Genomic DNA, 9,433 nt, shown 5'->3' with positions numbered 1-9,433 from the left:
TGAAAAATATTTTTGTTAAACTAATCTGAGAGTAAAAGATGATGTGTCATAATTTCTTTCATATCTACTCTTTTAAGTGACCAATAAATGATTTATGATCTGAGACCTCATACACAAACATGGACATGTGAGTTGGTTGATGGGTCATCTGGATGTCTGAGATTATAATCTGTGTTTGGATGGTCAACATGTGTAGTTTACAGAGAGAAGTAGAGACCTACCCCGCTGCTGATATGTAGCTGAGACGAGCCAGGGAACCTTAATGGTTCAGAATGAACATTTCAAGGTTCCCCCTCTGTAGTCACAATATGGAAACAACACATTCAGTTTGACATTACAGTGACTGATAGTAATGAAGCAGCTGACACTGAGCTAGGCGTACAGCACCAGTCAAAGAGCTTTGAACCAACAGCATGAATTCCTGAGAGTAAATGCTCTTAGGCAAATAGGGAAGGCCATAGCCATTTGAGTAAGTAGGGAGCAATTACACATGAGGATGATTTAGAGGGATGCTGTCACTGTGGTAAAGAGCCAGGACCTCTGCAGATGAAATGAAAATGGTCTGTATAATGGCAGAAGCGACAAAGCAGCCACTTTGGATGGACTGACTATTATGGCACGTCAACACGGGCAAGAAAAAGAGCAAAACTATGAGGACAGCAATTAGAGAACATGAAAGAAAATGGATCGCGGTGGCATCGGTGCTGAGGGGATGTTACAGCAAAGGACTTCTGAGCAGGAGTTAATGCAGTGATTTATAGAATTTGTCATCAGAGACATGCGTGTTATAAATTTCCTGACGGTAGTAATAGGGATAACGAGGTCACCAACTGTACAGCATCATCTCAGCACTTTGGGGTTCAGACACGGTGTTGAGAGGTTACCTGCCTCGCCATTCTGAATCATTAGGAGGAAGCATCACTCACCAAACATTACCTTAATGCAAATGTCAGTCTGACTTTGGCCACTTCTCCGTCTTCGCTCTGAGACTCTCTGATTGGAGCAGCTAGCAATCAGTTAGCGAAGGACATCAGTCAAGAATTTGCAGCAAATACAGCCCAGATATGAACAGTCATCACCATCATCATCATCGTTATCCACATGACCATCATCATCATCGTAATGGCTATGTAAATATGCTCTCAACATTTTGCAGTTTGGATCCTGGACAGCACAGCAGGCCCTGTCTTTCATTTGCATGTACATATTTCAGTGTTTTCTGAGGATGCGCTGCAGCAATTAACACAGGATTAATTAGCATCTTTATCTCATTAGGACCAATCTGATCAGAGTATGATGAGGTTTCAGAGCACTCCCATTTGTTTGAGCGGATTGTGGTAATTGCTGTCATTATTATGGGCTCTTTAGCGTCATCCGTGGGCCTCTGTTCCCTGCCCGGACCCCATAAAGACCAGCCATGTGTCACAGCTCAGTTTAGTTAACCCTTGGAATGAGCCCAGTGGTGCCTGCATGTGGTTAAATGCTGAGCGGTCATTACTGTGGCTGTCCACACATCAACCCATTAACACGTCAACCCCACCCGAAACTGCCTTTGTGTTCACTCCAAATTACACTTCTACTCTCCCAAATAAAAACTTTCCAATCCCCACATGCGTTGGGCAGCATATGTAACACACAGTGGAGTACATAGTGGTGTATTTTACAAAGCCCTCGAGCCTCATTTGTCAATGCGGCAATGATACTTCACACATGAGGCATGAACATTCCATAAAAACAGATAGATATCACTTTATAGACAATACGGGGGAATTATGGTCGTTTCACACACTGATATTAAGGTTTTTGTGTTGAGCTGATATTAGAAACAAGGAAGAGGTCTTTCCTAGTCCCAGAATTTATGTTTTACAGCATCCTCACAATGATAAATATAGCGTGGATCTAAGGCATGCAGTATCAAAAGACCGTATTTCTGAGAGAGGGAGCTATTACTTCAACATGAACTCAGATCTACAACCCACCAGAGGGAAGTAACAGACGGATATTGAGATATAGTGTACAATAGAAAAAGAGCCATTGATCCCACAGAGTGCAAACTTTACACTTCCTGCTAAGTTCTCTAAAGGGGGCAATCAAATTTTATACGCTCGTAACTATTTCACCCCCTCTAAATGTTAACAACTGAGCACTCATGCTATATGGCCCATCCCCTTTGTTGATCCACTGCAGTGATGAGTCCAAACGTAACGGGTTTACAATATAGTAACAGTCTGAGCTGTCAGTGTTTAACCTTGTGTTTAACACTTCCCCTAAACGTGGATGTTCAATCACTGTCTTTGTCACTCACACCTGTGGACAGAAGTTTTTAACACCACAAAACATCAGAACAGCATGAGAGGATTCTTCTACGCCAGCCTTTTTTTATAGGATTGCCACGGCACCTTAGGGTGTAGTATGGCTTTGTCTAGGGTGCCGTCTAAAATTATCCTGACGTTGCTGAGAAGAAATTAATGAAATTTCAAAAATTTAATTTACACAGCTTATTATGAAAATACAGGTCTTATACATCATCTGTCTCACTTGCCCCTCTCCCTTGTCCGTGACTGGTCTGTTGGCATATGACTATATAGCAGCGTCTACCACATGTATGCGTGAAGCAGTTTAAGATTAGAGTGAAGTAGTTTTTAAAATGAAAGACTTCAGAATCAGATAACTCTGGATCTAAGCCATCATCTTCATCATCCAGGGGCGGGATGGCAGCGAGGGTAGCAGAGGCCAGCAAGATGAACAAAAGACAGCTAGATGATGACCGCCTGACGTTTCTTCCTGACCGGGGATTCATCACGTCCTCTGCCCGTGTCTGGTGTGTGGTGTAACACTGACATGTTTCTCTTGTGCAGCAAACTTTCCAACAGCAGCACTGTGTTTGATCTCAACTCACAGCATCACAAGATTCTGGACAAGAGATTCAATCACTATTTTTCATCAGTCTTTTGTGCACTTTGACTGGTCCCATGACTACTGGAGTTCATGTGCAGGGAAAAGCTCAAAAGACTTTCCAGAGCTGGCACTGGAGCTACTGGAAGAGATTTTAAGTATAAAATTTCCTGACATCATTTTGGACAGGTTTTGTGTTTCATTGTCAGAGGAGTCGTTTCAAACAGCATCGTTGTTCTTCTGCTCATACAAGTTGAGGAATTTGTGTGAACTGAATGATCTGGACCTGGAGCTCCAAGCCTAAGTCTTATCCAGCCTCAAGAGTACAGCAGAGCTCAAGGCTCAGGTTTCCACTGATCATTCATCTCAGTCACCTCCCCCTGTGTGAGTGTGTAGGAATGTTAATTATTCAGTAAACGGTTCCTTTAATATGAAACAACAAACGTATGGTCCATACCTTGCTCTCATATGTCAATCAAGTCCTTAGGGTGGTCTATTAAGACCGACTTCTGCACCTCTTCAAACAAAGTCAGCAAAGAAGCACTCAAAGCGACTATTTGTGCCATTCTTCAGAAACTTTGCATTATGGGAGGGTTGGCAGTTTTCGGGAAGAAGGAACGGTGGAATATGCCGCTTTAAAACTTTTGATACAGCAATGCATTTAAATGTAGATTTTTAAGTTGATGCTCCAGCCGTGAAATTATTTTTAAAAAACAACTCATTACTTCATAAAATCAAACTACACCATTCTTTATAATTCTGTCCCATAGGCACCAAGTGTGCCAAACACACTTTGAACGCCCATATCTCTGAATTCCCCATTTGGGACAGTTAATTGTTTATGACACCCTTTCAATTCCCTGTTGTATGTCACTTTTCCTGTGTTTGGACTCTTTTGACTCTCACATAAGGATACATAAAAAATTACCCCAAGCTTTGAGTCAAGGAGACACAAATACTTCCTGAGTGTGTCGCAAAGGAGAACCAATCTGAATTAGACTACCATGAGCTCCATCAGAGCATTGACAGCATTTCCTTTTGTGACAGCAGCAGACACAGTTGTTCCCACTCACCTATGCCTCTAAGCACAAACATAGCTTTGATTTCCTCAAAGTCCCGAACAGCGACCCCCCCTCCCCACACACACACACACACACACACACACACACACACACACCCCACCCCACAACTCTACCAACAACAATAACTCCAACTCATCTCCCCGAACACAATCTGAGAAGGAGTGTCGCCATCTGTACCTCCGGGGAAGCTTCTGCTTCTTCAAAGAGTAACATGATCAGCATTATGGCATCTGAAGGACTCCATGAGGGGGAGACTAGATCAGTCACAGCTGAAGATGGACACACTGAGAAAAAGAAATGTCAACACTCACAACAAGGCTGGAAGCACCTAAAATTTTAAGGGGTTCTGTTCCCTTATTCAGGAGGAAGGTCACCTTTGTTAGCCTTTGTCATTGTCTCAATTTGAGCAGTGTGTTAGCTTGTGACGGACGAAAACAAACATTTCAGCAGGTAAATGCTAAACAGAAGCTTTAAAAGGGGGGTTGAGTAATGATGGGATATTTAGGGTCAGTTCTGCTGGGAAGTAATTTCATAGGTTTTCATTGATTTAACACATATTACAGAATCTGTGTAAATTCTTATTAAATCTGGGTTAGCCGCTGACTGCCATTAGTTACCATTGTCTGTGCATTGCACACATGACAGGCAGTCAAAATGTGCTTCTCCATTTGATATTCTCTCCTCACTCGTTTTATTCAGGCATCAATTCAGAGTTATTAGAAGCTAGAGACACGACGGTCCCGCCATCCACAGGCTGTGTGAAAGGGGCTGTTTACAATTTTGTATCCTTCACCAAAAATACAAGGTGATGAAGAAACAATCAGTACTACCCCATTATGAGGATAATCTCATGCAACGTGACTTTTTGAAAAATCACTGTCCCATTTTAATCCACGTAATGTTTATATTCTGTGCATCAGAAAAACAAGAGCTTCTCCAGCCTGAAGAGGACAAACTAATCGGACAGTCATCGGACTGATCCTGATGCTGCTCTGTGAGAAATTATGACACACTATAGTGGTTTTAGCTAACAAATGCAGATTGTACTCAACATATGAACAAACAAACGCGAGTCACCATATCCAACTACTGTCCTGCAGTTCCCTTTTCTGCCACAACCCCCCACTGAGCAGCACCACTGTGTTCACACAGCTCCAACACTCCCCCCTCCCTCCCGCTTTGTTGTTTGCTGTTCTCTCTGTAAGCATCTCAGAGCGTCAGGCTTCATACCATCGATACTTTAAGTTGATGCTCTAGCCGACATGGAGGATAAATCGAAGGCTAGTTAAGATAGTGGTAGTGGTGACCATCTCTCTGGCTCTGACCGACAATAATTTCTCCCTCCTCCTCCTCTTCCTTTGCTCTAAAGCCTGATGCTACATTCTACATACTACAATATTGTACAGTGGATTGTCACCATCAACATTTTATTGTTATTTTTTAAAAAGTGACATATAATCAAGAATGACTCGAAACGACCTACACCTGCATTTTTTCCTTTATGTCTTATTTTTTATGTCCTGAATTTCTGGTAAATCTTAGAGGAATATTACTTTTGTATTTAGAGTAATAACAACATTTAAATGACCTCAAATGGTGATTATAGATTGACATTTAATAAATAACGACTTACAAACAATTCATCTTATGAACACCCTCTTAGTATCAGTTCTTTTCACATGTTGAGGACTACCTGTATTTAACAGAAACACAAACACTGACAATTACAATACAGTACATCACCGCTTCACGGAATGTAAATATTTTAGGGTAGCAGCTTCAGCTTTAATGCAGCCAATATTATAGTTAATAAACTTTGTGCAAAGCTACAGGGATCATCTGCTCAATTAAGGTTGAAGCTGCGCAAGGCGACGACAGCGAACCTCTCTGAAGTAGCAGAAATATTCATGCCAGTATAGTACCCTATAGAACCCAATAGGTCTGGATGCCTTTGAGGAGCGACAGATGAACAATCAGAGGCAGAGGAGGGGGAACCAACTCCAGTGCAGCTTTGGAGGAAAGAAAGCGAAAGCGCGAAGCAGCCTTTGCTCAGCCGTGGCTTTGAAACCCTTCCACCAACAGACACTGATGCACACAGCCTCTCTCCAGCTCTTCCCCAGTTTTCTCACTGCTTCTCTCAATTCCCCTTCTTTCATCTCCTCACCATCCCTTCATCTTTACCCTCATTTTCTCCAGGGATCCCCCGTGTCCCACAGTACACAGTACTCGCTTGCTGTCCGGGCTTTGATATCTGTTCACGGAAAGATCAACAGCATACTTTGGATCCATTTCTCCAGCTACCATGGCTTTAATAACAGCAACAAAGCCAAGGCTTTTCAACGGCACTGACTCACATCTATTTGTTATTCATAGCCACTATCATTTCCCCAAAGCACTGAAACATCTGCATGCAGGGCTGACTTTATGATTTCTCCAAAACATGAAAAGAGAGAGTACGATGTGTGGATTTCCCAAAAGTAGTGAGCTGCACTCTGAAAACAAGTTTTAGAAAAGAAAAAAGTTTCCTGAGAGCTGTATGTGCTGAACTCTGACTACAACACTGACACCACGCCAGATTAAAGCTACAAAGCATATAATGTGGTTTACACATCGAATGAAAATACATCCAATTAAATTGGGTTTTAAAGTATCAAAAGACAGAATGTGGACTACGTATGCAGCGCTTTGCACACAGCGGTCTGTGGCTGATAAAGCTTTGTGGCCTTGCAGACGTTTGCAGCCTGGGTCTGTCTCAGTAAAGGTTCTGTGAGCCTCCAGGCCAGCCATCACACCAGGCATGAATCATGGAAATGTCATGTACAAAGTCTGCCACAGAGCACAGAGAAGAGCCTTAGTACCGGGAGCCACATCCACAACACACTAAAGCACAGCACCGCCATATTCATGTCAGCGCTAAGTCCTCCACTAAAAACACAATTATATTGCCTTTTAGTATCTTAATTACATATAAAACCTCCTTCATATTTTATTACTGTACACGAGGTCACATTGACCCAAAGTTTCTCTATCATGTTGAGCCACAGTGAATAAATCTACTCTGACATAGATTAATGCAAATGTATGTATGAATCTTGTGCTTATTCAATTATTACATATAAAGTGAAAGAGAATTTCTCCACAAATATGTGTTCTCAATGTGTTTATTATCAGTGTTATTCATAAGAATTACGCATTTCAGTTTACTGCTTCTGTCTCCTGTAGTAAATCACCCTCAGGATATTTATTTGAATGAAGAAATTAAGTACATAAAATCAGCTTTTAAATCAGAATAATGTAATTTACATGTGTTAGTGCTTGGGCATGTACATCAATGGAAAACTAAGTCCTCCTTCAAGAAGATACATGATTCTGAAATGTTCCAGATGATTAGGAAGGTGTTAGCGCACTGCTATTTTTATACTTCTACCTATCACTTCCTTATTATCGTTCTCCTTTTTCAGGAAACTAAGCCCTCACTAAAGTAGCATAATTGTTTTTCAGCTCACTTACTTCAAAATATTCATAATTAAACAGAATCTTTGTCTACATTCAGTTCCATCATGCACACGCAGAAAGTGACGCTATAGTCGTACACCACGAGAGCCAGGCTTCTTCCCGTTGACAACGAATGTGTGTGAACCATCAAATTTTGATCTGCGACAGATTGCCAGCAACTGCAGCAAGTACAGTTTGCCATGTAGAGAATGAATACTCCTCCAACAGATGGATCAAAGATGTGCAGTGCACAGCAAATCTGGAACTCTTAATAATTCAGCAACTTCTTGTGTGACATTGACTGCAGTTTAGCTCACTCTCAAACTGGGCACAGATGGAAAGGCAGACGCGCCTCTCACAGCAAACACTCCGCTAACAGGAGAAGTCCCCAAAGAGAGCAGAGAAGAAGCGAAATAGGTAAGAAGGAGCAGACTGCTGCGCTAGCCCCCAGAGACCCGGGGAGACTGCTCCTCAGCTGTGCCTGCTCAGCTGCTAACAGCTTGAGCTGCTGTGCCACATGCTGCCGGAGACACTTCCTCCTGTTCACCAGTTTAATTTGTGCTGAAATTAGGGTACAGCCAAAAACCGGCAGGGTTCGAAATGAATGACCGCACCCAAAACAGCAGAAGGTAACTCAACCCGGTTAAAAGTACACATCTGGCATCAATAGTGTGTGTGTGTGTGTGTGTGTGTGTGTGTGTGTGTGCGTGCGTGCGTTGTGCGTGCGTGCGTGTGTGTAAGAGTGTGTGTGTGTAAGAGTGTTATAGAAACTGAATGATGAAAGCAAATCAGGTTGAATTGGTCTCATAAAGTAAATACTTTGAATTAAATTACAGGTAGTCCTCAACCTACAAACACAATTGGTTCCAACAGGCTGTTCATAAGTGAAATTGTCTGTCCATTGTTATTTATTCAATTTCAATCTATAATTACCATTGAGGTAATTTCAATGTCATTACTACTCTAAACCCTAAGGTACTATTCTCTAAGACTTAACAGAAACAATAACGGGTAATAAAAACAACACATAATAAAATAAAATACTGTAGTTCTGTAATGTAATTTTAACATTTCTACCTCTGCTGAATGAATTTGATCCTCAGGGGTGTAGAGGCTAAGCCAGGCTTTAAGCCACTGAGGTATTCCACCATACTTACATGAATGACTGGTCATCCTGGTTTCCTGGTCATCAAAAGTCCAAAAAAAGAAAGAAAGAAAGAAAGAACTGGCAGGTTGTGACCTGACTGTGAGTTGTCTTACAAGTACTCTATAGTCTTCATTGCTGCTATAACTTTCAACCTGACCTGAATTGTCTTCTGTCTCGATGTTGGTGAACGTCTCCATGAACATAAATACATTGTAAATGGTTGTTCGTATTTACAAATGTTCCCAAGTCAGACGTTCATGTCTTGAGGACTACCTGTACCTGATTTTTTTCTGATCGTAGAGATTTCTGCTTAGATCATGCCGATGGTTCCTCATGTAGTATGTAAGGACTTATACAGTGGGTGTGGGTTTGGCCACATTTATTTCTACTGGGGATTGAAAGCAAACTAGACAACTTTATTAGAAGCCAGCTTGACTTGTGTCTCAAAAATCCATAGTACAATCTAATTGGGGCTTCAAATTTTGTTGCCAAGCCAACAAAGTGGTTTTACATCACTTGAGTACTGAGACACACCAGCCACTGACTGGAGTGTGACTCAGTACTCAAGTGTGTGTGTGTGTGTGTGTGTGTGTGTGTGTGTGTGTGTGTGTGTGTGTGTGTGTGTGTGTGTGTGTGTGTGTGTGTGTGTGTGTGTGTGTGTGTGTGTGTGTGTGTGTGTATATATATATATATATATGCATAAGTGTGTTAGTAGCTGTGTGGTAAGATTAAGTATGTTAGCATCTCACCTTTAACTCTTCAAACACTCCTGGAGAGAAGCAGCTATTTTCTTATATAAGTTGAGCTCCTTCTT

Source organism: Antennarius striatus, chromosome 7 (genome assembly GCF_040054535.1).
Source record: "Antennarius striatus isolate MH-2024 chromosome 7, ASM4005453v1, whole genome shotgun sequence".
In the NCBI taxonomy this organism is placed as follows: Eukaryota; Metazoa; Chordata; class Actinopteri; order Lophiiformes; family Antennariidae; genus Antennarius; species Antennarius striatus.
Note: the sequence above shows the minus strand (reverse complement) of the source record.